We start from the raw sequence: 13797 nt of genomic DNA on the forward strand, positions 1-13797 counted from the left end.
GGAAAGTGTTAGTAATTTAAACTACTCTGCTAAACTCTAACCTCTAAACTTTCCAGTCTGCTTCATTTCCTACAGATTTCTAGTCTCAATGAATGATTCAATGATAATAAAATTAGTAGCCCATTCTCTAAAATGAACACTGCCATTTACTTGCTGGTTATGGGAAGTCTAATAAGTCCTGAAGTGAAGGTTCTGGGTTAAGGAGCTGTGCTGTCATTTGAAGCACCTTCACGTCTATTCCATAGTATACCAGCATTTCCTCACTTCCAAAAGAAGTGAGAGAGTTATTGTGAAAATATTTGGCCATGGCAGGAGGAATGAGCATATATCCCCATCAACTAGGGTTCTGTCCCCTCGATATTCAGCCAGCATTGGAATGCGCGGTGACTACCTTGCACCAGAAGTCAGAGTGAATATTCAATGCCAGGCCAAATCCAGCGACCGGCATTGAATATCCAGTTTTCATTTTTGACCACAACAACTTAACCAGTTAAGCCAATATTCAGCACTGACCAGTTAAGCGCTTAGGGGGAGATTCTATATATATGGCGCCTAAGAAATCTGTTCTGAAATCAGTGCTGACTAAGTATACTCTATAATCGGTGCTTAAATTTTATGCGCCGATTATAGAATATGCTTAGTTGATATTTCGGTGCCGAAAACGAAGCGCATCCATTTACACCAACAAAAACATGGCGTAAATCTCTGTGCATAGATTTATGTGCACCGGGGCCATATTCCATAACTGCGTGTGCAAATTTCAGAATGCTCATACAATGCCCATTTCCCTCCCTATAACACACCCCTTCTTGCCTGCCTACGTTAGAAGTTCAACACACTTTGTTACAGAATACGCTTAGCAAGATGTGCTCCTAAATTCTCAACAATGTCAAATAGTGCTCATTATTGCTTGTTAAGTGCTGTTATCAGTGCTCATTAGCTTGTTAAACTTATTAAGTTACGTGGATTGTTATAGAATCTGCATGGATTTCAGTGCAGATCACTAGGCACACTATATAGAATCCCCAGGCTATCTGTTAAAGATAGGCCTTCTATTTATGCGGCCTATTTTAACCACTAAACATAACTGGGTTAGCGCTAAATATCTGTGCCTAACTGGCTATGTCACGTGATATAACCAGTTAGCAGCTAGCCACTAACTATGAATATTCAGAGGAGATAACCAGTTATCTCCCGCTTAATATCCAGTTATCTCCCACTGATTGTATATTATGTTGCTATGTTATGATATTATGAAGGGTGTATTAATCTGATTATGTATGTTAACTTGTAACCTGTTCTGGGCATTATCAACGGAGCAGGCTAAATACACTATTTAACCATCATTCCTGTTTAGTTAAATAGTTTTGAATATCGGCCAGTGTGTTTCTAAGTGTTGTGTTATGAAGTGGTAGGGAAGAAAGAGTCAAGTAGAGTTGCTACTGTGTCATTTGGCATAGAAACAGAGGTCTGTTTATTAAAGTGCTGTCATTTTTTTGTAGTTACTGCATGTTACATGCAAAAACTACCTGGAGGTATATGCAAAGTCTTTGTGCTACTGTTAGGGGTGTGTTCAGCATTGAAACATTCGTTACTATATACTAAGGGGTCCTTTTACTAGGCTACTGTAAAAAGTGGCCTTAGCGCGTCCTTATGTCTTTCTCATGCACTAAGCCCATTTTTACTCCAGCTGTAAAAATGCCTTTGTCCTAGTTTTATTTCTGAACAAGCACTAATGTTAGGCAAAAGAAAGAGGGGAAAATCCAAGACCTCATAACTTTGGAGGAAAAAACAGTGAGAATTTCCAAAATTCAAGAATCTTTATTGCAGTCACAAAGTCAACACATATCGGACCCAACAATGCTGTGTTTCGGCATGTGAGTCCTGAGGGGGTCATCAAAACCTTGTGAAAATGAAATGAATATCCATAAGTTATAAAGTACATACATAAATAAATACACATACGTAAAAGCATATGAGTAAAAACATAGCACCTTGCACCATGTTGAATGCATTAAGCCCAGATCTTTAACAGGTTTTAGCAAAAGAGTCCCTTAGATAATTATCCTATATCACTGTAATGAATTAAGAAGTTCTAATATCAGTTAAACCTTGTATTATTGTATTTAGGGCAAGTGGGCTTTGAATATTTGTAGACTTGTTTTGGAAAGAAATGCCAAAGATCAGCAGGCAACAATGCAAAGCTCCCAGCAGGCTAGCAATTAATTAACAATACAATGTGGTTCTGGCTAAACAATTATGCAACAAATTAGACAGAAAAGGATGTTTACAACTCATCAACCTTTTACACAAGTCAGAAATGTAAGATGTTTCCTGCTACTCCTTCAGAGCTCTACAAGTGCATAAATTTAACACACATTGAACCATTTTTTTTAAGCTTGGGAATTTTACTGCTAGAATTTGGTTTCACAAATTCATGTTTTCATAAGTTGTATTTGCTCATGTAAAAGACTTCTGTCTTCTGAAACAATATGGGTAGTAGAATTCTGTACTGTTGGTGTTCGTTTTCACAGTGGCATAGGCATCCTATTTAGACATTCTTCTGCATTTTAATTCAATCTTTGTCACAGAGACAGATTAGGAGAACCAGCATTGTTAAGCAGCCTACAAGCATTCCTATTCTTGCCTTCATAGAAAGAAAGGTCACCGGATAAGCTGTAGGTGAATACCCTTTTATTGGACTAAGTTAATACATTCATGACTAGTGTTTAAGAGCTATGCCCTCTTCATTAGATCAATACAAAATGACTTCAAGGTATTGCGGTCTGCATGAACAAGTACATTGCACGCTGAAGCTATCAAGAGTTGTGGGGAAGGTTGAAGAGAGTGCAGCTATAAAAAGAACAGGGCAGGTATTAAGAAATGAAAGCCATGCCTATCTAGAGCACCTGCAAGTTTGTTTCAAAGTAGTTGTCCATTTTCATTTCAAGTACTTTCTATTCCTGGGAAGTCTGAAAGCTTTCTCTCAGTAAGGCTGATTTATTAACCTGTAAACATTTCCCCCTGGATTTTATATATAGCACCTGAAAATCTGCACGAAAATCAAAACATATTCTATAACAATGCGTGCAACTTAATTAGTTAACTAGCTAATCAGTACTGTTAATTAGACATTAGCAAGCAATTATCATCACTAATTGGCATTAATTGAGATTTACGTGCACAACGCGCTAAGGGCCCTGTTTACTAAGGTTCGCCTACACACAGCTTAGTAAACAGCCCTAGGTGTATTATATAATATGGTGAGCCTAAATTCTAAGTTGCATAGATGAAAAGGGGGTGGGGCATGGGCATTTCTAAAATCTATAGGACCCTTTCACTAAGGCTTCTAAAATCTATAGGACCCTTTCACTAAGGTGTGGGAGGTCTAACGCATGGATAGCATGCGCCAAATTGGCACTATTGCCAGTAATTCTGAGTTTGTCACACGCCAAATCCTATTTTCACCGTGGGGGTTTTTCTCAGCGGCAATCAGCAGTTGGCACACACTGCATGGTTACTGCACAGGTAGCATGTAAGCCTTTACTGCTAGGTCAGGGCTCAGGCCATAAATAGGCGCACGCTAGTTTTAATTTCAGCGCACACCCATTTCTCGGCCCATTAAAAAAAGCCCATTTTCACAGCCATGATTAAAAAATGGCCCAGCGCCCACCCAAAACACGTACCCATACTACCGCAGGCCACTTCTTAGATAAAGACCCCTATGCGCATTATTATAGAATACATCCGATCTTTGCCTAATTTAGGCATTGACATTTACAACAAGTAAAACATGGCCTAAACGGACGAGACCAAATTTAGTCATGTGGCAAGCCACTCAGTGTATTCTATATACCACATGAAATTTAAGTCTATCCTATAAAATTATTTATTTATTTGTTGCATTTGTATCCCACATTTTCCCACCTTTTTGCAGGCTCATTGTGGCTTGCAGTATGCCGTAGTGGCGATCGCCATTTCCGGATTTGAGAAATATAAAGTGGTATTGCATTAAGGTCATAAATGGCAGAGTAAGTTATAGAGTAAATTAGAAAGTCAGTTCATTTCTGGCGTGAGAAATATGGTGGTAGTGCGTTAACATTCGTTAGTGTCAGAGTGGTTGAAGCAGTCAGATATAGGGAATATTTAGGCATACTTTAAAGAATACGCCTAGGTGTAATTTTTTTTTCTGTGCGGATTTTTCAGGCGCCATATATAGAATCTATCTCTTTATGGGTTAGTGGATGCTTTTTTTGTGAAATTTTGTTCTGGATACAGATAAGTTTCTGGTCTATCTACATCCAAAGCAAAACTTCAAGTGAGATTCTTTTTCCACTTTGCTAGAGATGGAAACTTTGGGGTCCTTTTAGTAAGCTGCATTAGGTGCTTACGCTCACTTTAGGCAGCTTAAAATGGCATACGGTGGGGCGTGCTCAGGTGTCCTGTGGCAAATGCCAAAGTGTGCACACTAAAAATATATGCGGGGGGGGGGGGGGGGGGTTAGGGGGACGGCATGCCTTGGGGTAAAGAGCAGGCATTCCTGCACTAATCAATTAGTGCTGCTACATTACCGTGTGCTATCTGATCAGCACAGCAATAGCGTGTGAACCCTTACCACCTACAAAATGGTGACGTAAGTGCACACATACAAATCAGTGGAGGAGTGGCCTAGTGGTTAAGGTGGTGGACTTTGGTCCTGAGGAACTGAGTTTGATTCCCACTTCAGGCACAGGCAGCTCCTTGTGACTGTGGGCAAGTCACTTAACCCTCCATTGCCCCATGTAAGCTGCATTGAGCCTGCCATGAGTGGGAAAGCACAGGGTACAAAACAACAACAACATTATCACGTGGCCATTAATACAAAAAATAGGGGGGGAAAAAGCCATTTTTATGGCTGCGGTAAAAATGACCAAAGCACGTGGGAAAAACCTATGCAAGGGTATGCTAAGGCCACTTTTGACTACAGATTAGTAAAAGGACCCTTTATGAGTTCCCAGCCCACTTAAGCTCTGTGCCTGATAAATGGAAAAAGCAACCCAAATCCCTGGATGCAGTTCCCTCTACCACATACCTTAGAGGAGTGTTTCCCAAGTCAAGTACTGGAGTACCCCTTGCCAGTCAGGTTTTCAGGATACGTACAATGAATATGCATGAAAGAGATTTGCATATAATGGAGGCAGTGTATGCAAATCAAGTGCATGCATATTCATTGTGAACATCTTAAAAACCTGACTAGAAAAGGGTACTCCAGGACTGAACTTGGGGGAATCACTGCCTTAGAGCATATTCCTATTATCAGTAATTCCCACTGGAGTTAGGACTGACCCCAGTTGTTCTTACCCTACCAATGCTAACTTAAAATGGTGCAGAAAAATACCTTTATTAAAGTCTGCCCTAAGTCCTCTTCAGGGAAGCATGCACACTTTTTACCAAAGGCAAAATAGGCAGGACTAGATGTTGGGTTGGAATGTGGAGGAGTGGCTTACTGGTTAGAGTAGTGGACTCTGGACCTGGGGAACTGTAGAACTGTGTTCAATTCCCACTTCAGGCACAGGCAGCTCCTTGTGACTCTGGGCAAGTCACTTAACCCTCCATTGCCCCAGGTCCAAATAAGTACCTGTTATGTAAGCCACATTGAGCCTGCCTGCCATGAGTGGGAAAGCGCAGGGTACAAATGTAACAAAAAAAAAAGTGCAGGTTGAGATTTCATTTTGAAATCCCAGTACAGTCTTCACCCTGTGTACTTTGTAATTGCAAGGTATGTGGCATAAAAGCTCCCTTTACGCTGGTCAGCCAGCAAATTTTTAAAGGGAAAGTGTGGGGGAAATCAATCATTTCCTTCTCCATCATATTGCTACCCAGTTGGGAAGGAAATTCAGCATTAGAGAGCGAGTCACACTGTCCAGTTGATATAGAATATATCAGGGATTCCTCAAAGGCCTCAAACTAGCTGAGTTTTCAGAATATTCAAATGAGCACGTATGAAATAGATTTGCATGCCCACTGCCTCCACTGACCATATTCATTAGGAATACCCCTAAAACTCACTGGTTTGCAGTCCTTGAAAAAGGTCACCCAAATCAGCTTGCAAAATTAATAAACGATTTATGAATAGAATTTAAAAACAACTTCATATATGTTCAAACTCAAAGGCTTGTATTGGAGTGGAGGAGTAGCTTAGCATTTAGTGCAATTGCCTGCCAATCTGGGGAGCTGGGTTTAAGTTCCTACTGCAGTTCCTTGTGACTCTGGGCAAGTCACTCAACCCACCATTCCCCCAGGTACAAAATAAATACCTGTACATAATGTGTAAACCACTTTGATTGTAATCACAGAAAGACAGTTTATCAAATCCCATCTCCTTTCCAATCAAAATGCATTCATTATTTAAATGTGCCTATTATTAACGGGCCCTTTTAATAAAGTGCAGTAAATCTGGGCTTACTACGTTCTAACACTGGACTTTTCTATAAAAGAGCAGATTAAGGAGTCATTTTACGAAGGTGCACTAATGGATTTAGTGCACACTAATTATTAGCATGCACTAAATGATAAGATGCCCAATATCCCCCAGATTCTATATAGTGCGTCTAGAGATCTGTGACAAAATCAAAGTGTATTCTATAACAATGCGCGTAGCTTATCTGGCTTAACAATCTGTTTGGCATTGATAATAGCTCTTAATAAGCAATAATCAGCACTAATTGGCAATAATTAGAATTTATGTACACAACTCACTAAGCACATTCTGTAATGCAGTGTGCCTAATTTCTAATGTACACAGGTAAAAAGGGGCATGGTTATGGGTGGGGAAATGAGCGTTTCGTGGGTATTCTGAAATTTACATGCAAATTTATAAAATATGGCCCAGTGCACCTAAATCTACACACCAGGATTTATGCCACATGTTCATTGGTGTAAATGGAGGCGCATAGTTTTAGGCAGTGATATACCAACTACGCTGAAAACCGGGGACGACCATCTCTAAAGATGACCTAAGGACAACCATTTCTAAGGTTGACCTAAATGTTGAGATTTGGGCGTCCCCGACTGTATTATCGAAATGAAAGATGGACGCCCATCGATAATACAGGTTTCCCTGGCCCTTCACAGAGCTGTCCTGCGAGGATGGCCCTTGGAAAACTTAGGAGCTACGTTCGATTATGACCCTCCACATGTTGCAATTACAGCAGGTTTAGTGAGGATATTATTACTGGTCCAAAATATGACTACATGTATAATTTTTAAGAAATCTATAGATTTGAGCATGTTTCAGTGCTTTTTAGAGGCTTACACTTCACGGGAAAATAATTTTAATTTTTTTTTGTTTTGCGTTAAAAATATTCCAAGGAGACATACCAGAAGAGTTTCTATCATTAGTATGCTTTATTTTTTCTGATAAGTTGGCTCAAAGGCAGACTCGGAATTCCATGCTGATTCCCTCTTTTAAAGCAATCCATTTTTCTAACATGGTTGCATCGATTTGGAACGTTCTTCCAGATGGCATCTTATTTTGTGTTTCGTAGAAGTTTGAGGACTTTCTATTTTGAAAAGCTTGTGAGGGGTGCTTAGGTTTTCATTTTTGTTCCTTTTAGCCTACAGTTTTTTTTCTTGAATTTTTAATCAGTCTTTTGATAAGTAATTTTTAATGGTTATATTAACCACTTTGGGACCTTTGTTAGGGAAGAAGTGGTATATAAGAACAATTAACAGAAGACAGCAGGAAGGCACTTGACTATTTTATGAAGAACCAGAGACACCTACAATAGTTGCATTGAGAGATATGGTCCTTTCTCATGATTTGTTAACTATTGATGGTCCAGGTGTGTATTGGCCAGATGGTGTACACTTGTCTGAGGTGGGATATGATATCTTTTTAAGTACTATTCAAGATTTATTGGAGGCAACTTTGGGTGGCAGGTGGTCCGCAGCTTTCTTTTTTTTTTTTGGAGGTGGTGGGGGAGCAGTGAAATGCTATTGGCAGTCACCACTTGTAGCAGAATTTTAGAAAAATTATTTTGAAGTAAATTTCATGAAGGGTATTCAAAGTTGTAAATAAAATGTTGTAGTTATGTGTGTCACCACCACAAATATATTGGTGGTTTTCATCACCGTGGAAATCTAGTGGGAGGGTGGGAATATAATATATTGTAAGTGGGTTGATGAGGCTAGTTTGGCATCGACTAGTACATAAGTACATAAGTATTGCCATACTGGGAAAGACCAAAGGTCCATCAAGCCCAGCGTCCTGTTTCCAACAGTGGCCAATCTAGGTCACAAGTACCTGACAAGATCCCAAAAAGGTACAAAACATTTTATACTGCTTATCCCAGAAATAGTGGTTTTTCCCCAAGTCCATTTAATAATGGTCTATGGACTTTTCCTTTAGGAAGCCATCCAAACCTTTTTTAAATTCTGCTAAGCTAACCACCTTTACCACATTCTCTGGCAAAGAATTCAAGAGTTTAATTACACGTTCAGTGAAGAAATATTTTCTCCAATTCATTTTAAATTTACTACATTGTAGCTTCATCACATGCCTCCCAGTCCTATTATTTTTGGAAAGTGTAAACAGACGCTTCACATCTACCCATTCAATTCCACTCATTATTTTATAGACCTCTATCATATCTCCCCTCAGCTACCTTTTCTCCAAACTGAAGAGCCCTAGCCACTTTAACCTTTCCTCATAGGGAAGTCGTCCCATCCCCTTTATCATTTTCGTCACCCTTCTCTGCACCTTTTCTAATTCCACTATCAGGGGCATTTTCGAAAAAGAAGGGCACCCATCTTCTGACACAAATCGGGAGATGGGCGTCCTTCTCTCAGGGTCACCCAACTCAGCATAATCGAAAGCCGATTTTGGGAGTCCTCAACTGCAGTCTGTCGTGGGGACTGTAGGTGGTTATATATATATTTTGTAAGAGGCCAATTCCTACCTATGTACTCGCTTATGTCTAGGGGGCGTGGCCTCTGCCCAACCTTAGCTGCATGGAAAATAACGGACAGACCAATGGAATATATTAGTTTATTTATACAGCGTTATATACAAAAATATAGAAAACTCTTATCAGCCTATAGCATCAGCAATTCCTGATTGCATGCACAATGATACCAAAATATAGAGAATAACTATGATTATCCTATTGGCTAAAATCTGTAATAACAGATAAACACAATACCAATATCCTAATGATTACCACACAAATCTTATACTAGGCTAACAGCAACTAGATCATAAATCCTGACGTCACACATCTGATGGGTCCGAGCACAGACTAATTATCTAACCCAGCCTGAAGGAAGTAAACTATGATCTCACCGTCCCGGTCACCAGATCAGATTCCTTCCGATTCCTCAGCCGAATGTCTCAGCGAGGTCCCACAAGCTCAGGTGATGCACTTGTCTTGATCAGCCACAGATGATACAGACGCAGTATAGATCCTGTAGACAGCTGTAACCTGGGGAAAAGCTTTGCCAGGTATTATCAGTAAGTCTCTCAGGTAAATCAGGTGCTTGCAGAAATGCAAGTGTTCTTCTCCTCTGTTCTTCTGTTCGGTTCTTCAGCAACTAACTTGTTTCTGTTCCCGCTTCCCAGACCAATCAGTTTCCTGGGAGCCAATCAGAAATAATCCCACCATGTACTCCCAGCATCTGTATGAAGCTTCCTTTGTCCGTCTTATCTCGTACGCTCTCTCTCTCTCTCTCCCTCGAGAACATGCATTCTCCCCCGATACAGAGTGACCTTGAAGGTGGTGCAGGCTTCAGTAAATCTATTACAAGCTGAAAGGCTGACTTCTGCACAGTTGGTAGTCAGACATATAGGTGAAAGGTTGCAGCGTCCATTTTGGCTGTAAAGGTGCTCTCATATGCACACAGGGTGGGTGAGATCACAGCAAATACTCCTACAGATTCCCCCCCTTGGAGATGGAAATTACTGCAAAGGAGTAAAGGCCTTCTCCAACCTAACTACAAAAATAAGCCAGACAGTTCAGTCAGGATTCAGGTACAAACTTCATGGTCAAAACTACAAAAAGTTTCAAAGTAAATCTCAACTAATGCAAACTAAAACTCTTCAAACAGTTCAATTAAGCAAAATAATGTTCACAAGGAAATCACAAATGCTAATACAGCAAAATACTGAATAATAGAACCCGCATGTGCAGTTAGTTAAAAGTCTTAACACATGAAAATTAATCAAACAAATCATGAACCATAATCACATAGATCATGAAAATCACATCATGCAAAGCAAAGCATATTAGTACAGAAAAGTGAAAACGGAATAAATTGTTGGCAAAACTCTGGTCAGATGTAACTACATAAAGTCTTGCAATCTCATCGCCGTAGGTGACAAAGTGTTTACGCGATAGCGTAAATGACGAAGGTCTCTCCAAAACACTACAGCACACAGGAGCATGATGACCCACGAGATGGTCAAAAGTGGGATGACAACGTGAGTGGACATGTGGAACTGGGTGACATCAGATGAACGACGTTTGTAATCTGCAACCTCGAGAGTCTCATGGTCAACAGATAATTCAACAGTGTGAGAGTCTTTGGACTGTAAAAATGGTATAAGGTCCATAGCAAAGTCAATAGGATGTCCACGAAATACATCAAGCACTTCCAACTCAGAAACAACCGGGTCTGTGTCAAGATAAAACAGGGAAACTCCTCCTACATGGGCAACAGCATACTTGGGTACAGCGATCACACAAACATTGCAAGGAAGAGTGTAACGGTTGATTACATCATGCTTCTGGAAGGTGACAGTAAGTTCCGTACTAGGTGTGCTAACTAACCATACCGTATCCAGTACAGCTACAGTGGTATCAGAAAAATCGTCATATTTTGACACGGTAACCTTACACTTCTCTTGGACATTCTCTGTGGACAAGCCACAAAGAGCTTCTGTTGTGTCTTTCAGGAAAGGTTTACCAGGGCATAGCCAATTAACATCTTTAGTTTTGTGGCAAAGGTCTAAGTTAGGGACCAAATAATGTTGCGGAGCATCCTGTTGGTAAGCAACATACTTAGGTGTATCAACATTAAGGTACAAATTCTCATGCCACGTACCTACATTTACAACTTGTTTAAGCTGGTATACATTCTCAGGCATAATAAATGGCAAATTAAGGATGAAGGCAATTTCCATACGCTCCATATCCAAATAAAGGGGAAAGGCAGTACCTAAATGAAATGCGATTTGAATTTGAAAAGGTTCAATAGACAAACGGGTAACTTTGGCAAAGGCATCTTTAACAACATCAGATGGTATCAGGTACGTTGGTATCTGTCCCTGCATTAGCTTACTAACACTAGTATCTACTTCCCTAAATAAATCCTGGATAAGGTCCTTAACAGGTTGTATAAACACACGGTCTTCATTCATGGTACCTTTAATTGTCAACAAATCAGCTGTGTTAGCACTAATTTTATGTGTATGTAAATTCACAAGAGTGACCGTATCAGCAATAGTTTTACCCTGGGCCACAAGTTGGCTCTGTTGGACTACCAATTTGGTCTCGATGGCTTTCAAGTCTGCTTGGATGGCTTGTATATTGGCCTGCAGCTTTTGGACAGAAACTACGTTGGCAACAGACATGGAAATACCAAAAAGTGAACCAATGGCCGAAAAAATCAAACCACCGGCCAGACCAAGAAAACGCTTAGATCTGGACCTGGAATTATAAGGTTGCATAGGTTGTACCATGACTTTGTCCAGTTGATGCAAAATGTTCTTCACTTGTGCACGGGCATTTTGCATATAATTGAAAAACCAGGAATGGGTAACAGCAGACAGAGATAAGTTACTCATATTGAAATGTTTCAGTAGCACATGCATTGGGTCAAGGGACACAACTACTTTCTGTGGAACAATCTGGGACTGGGTAATCAGGAAGCCAGAGGTATCTTGCAGAACAACTCCCGACATGGGACCAGGTTCGATCATCTTGGACCACGATCCCAGCAGCACGGAGATCAAGAACACGATCATCAGGGTTCTTTTCTGCATCTGCACGGTACAAAGAAAACAGACTATGCTGTTGGGGTGTTAGTACAGTTCGTGTCATCAACACATACGTCTGGAATCAAATGACTGGGATGACGTGGTCTCAACTGATTGATGTGGACCCATTTAAGGGTGTCTTCACCGTTAGTATTTTTCTTGAGGCAAATTTGGTAAGCCACAGGTGAAGCTTTTTCCACTATTGGGAATGGACCACGCCAACTAGGCAGAAACTTCCTTTCTTTAACCTTGTTTCTGGTAAAATTGAAGTAGAATACCTTGTCGCCAATTTGGTATTCTTTAGAGGTAGTCCCTTGATCATAATAGGCTTTTCTACCTCTAGCGCTACTTTCCAAATTTTTCTGAGCAAAGGCAAAGGCACTTTGCAAATGCTTACGCAAATGGGTGACATATTCATGAGTGGAGGTAGCACTGGACAAGTTCACATCATTAGTCCTGTACAACAAATGAATTGGTAATGTCATTTCCCTACCTGTCATCATCTCAAAAGGAGACACTCCGGTGGAACGGTGGGGTGTGGAACGAATCGCCATAAGGACCAATGGTAAGACAAGGTCCCAATTCTTACCTGAGGATGACACATACTTCTTCAGAATGGTCACGATGGTGCGATTAGCTCTTTCCACCTGTCCCGAAGATTGAGGTCGGTAAGCTATGTGCAACTTACTCTTTACTCCAAGCATCTTCCACATCTGTTGAATCACCTCTGCCGTGAACTGAGAACCTTGGTCTGAATCCACTCGCATAGGCAAACCCCACCGGCTGAACACATGATTCAGTAGTAAGGTAGCCGTGGTTTCTGCCGTGCAGTTGGGTGCAGGCAGACACTCCAACCACTTGGTGAACAAGCAGGTGACTGTGAGCAAGTACTTGTTACCACGAGTGGATCGAACTACAGGACCAACCCAATCAATCTGGATATCCGACCAGGGCATGGCGATACCCTTCTTCCTAAGTGGTGCTCGGTGAGATGGTGAAGATGGCTGGAAACGACAACAGGTCAAACACCCTCGCGTGTACAACTGTACATCCTGTCGCATGTGAGGCCAATAAGCTACTTGCTTTAGGGTCTCATAGGTGATATTCTCCCCTCGATGTCCAGCACATGGTTCGTCATGGGCATGCTGCAACATAATGCCTCGATATTCTTTAGGCACCACCCATTGCTCAATGCCATGCTTACTCGTCCGAATAAGCAGGTCCTTGTGAAGTTTGAACTTCTCTCGGGAGGCGTAGAGTATCCTCATTTCCTCATTTTGCTTGTGTTCGTCCGTCAGGGAACAGTCTTGCGGATTCCATATGTACTCATAAAATCTACCGATCACCGGGTCGGATTTCTGTGCCATGACAAGATCAAAGGATGGGACTTCCCTGCACCACTGGACCACCGGCGTGTCGTTGGACTTCTTCGCCTGTCGTCGGGTGACCGCATGGACAGCCGCAGTCTCCACATCTGGGGGTCGCCATAATTCTCCTGTAAGCGCACCCTCCTTGGCCAGGTGATCGGCCAAGTCGTTTCCCAGCTTGTCGGGACTGTCAACTTTTGCATGACCCTTGACCTTCTTCCAATAGATGGTCATGTCATGGTCCCTTACCAGTTGATCTAAAATCTGGATCAAGTTTCCATGATGTACTGGTTTTCCTTTGGAATTTAACATATTTTTCTGCTTCCAGATGGGCAAATGGGACACAAAATTCTGTCTCACATAGTCCGAATCCGTACATATGACCAACTGTCGGACTCCTTTCTGAATTGCAGACTG

General features: G+C 41.2%; 1 long non-coding RNA gene across 1 annotated transcript; it reads right to left on the reverse strand.

Annotated features, from left to right (window-relative positions):
* Nucleotides 1-719: 719 nt before the first annotated feature.
* On the reverse strand, nucleotides 720-13411 carry LOC115461915. The gene is made up of 3 exons (XR_003940783.1): nucleotides 13402-13411; nucleotides 6464-6467; nucleotides 720-808 (listed from the first exon to the last, which is right to left on the reverse strand). It is a non-coding gene; the product is annotated as an uncharacterized LOC115461915 (long non-coding RNA).
* Between the last annotated feature and the right edge of the window lie 386 nt (nucleotides 13412-13797).

Source organism: Microcaecilia unicolor, chromosome 2 (assembly GCF_901765095.1).
Source record: "Microcaecilia unicolor chromosome 2, aMicUni1.1, whole genome shotgun sequence".
In the NCBI taxonomy this organism is placed as follows: domain Eukaryota; kingdom Metazoa; phylum Chordata; class Amphibia; order Gymnophiona; family Siphonopidae; genus Microcaecilia; species Microcaecilia unicolor.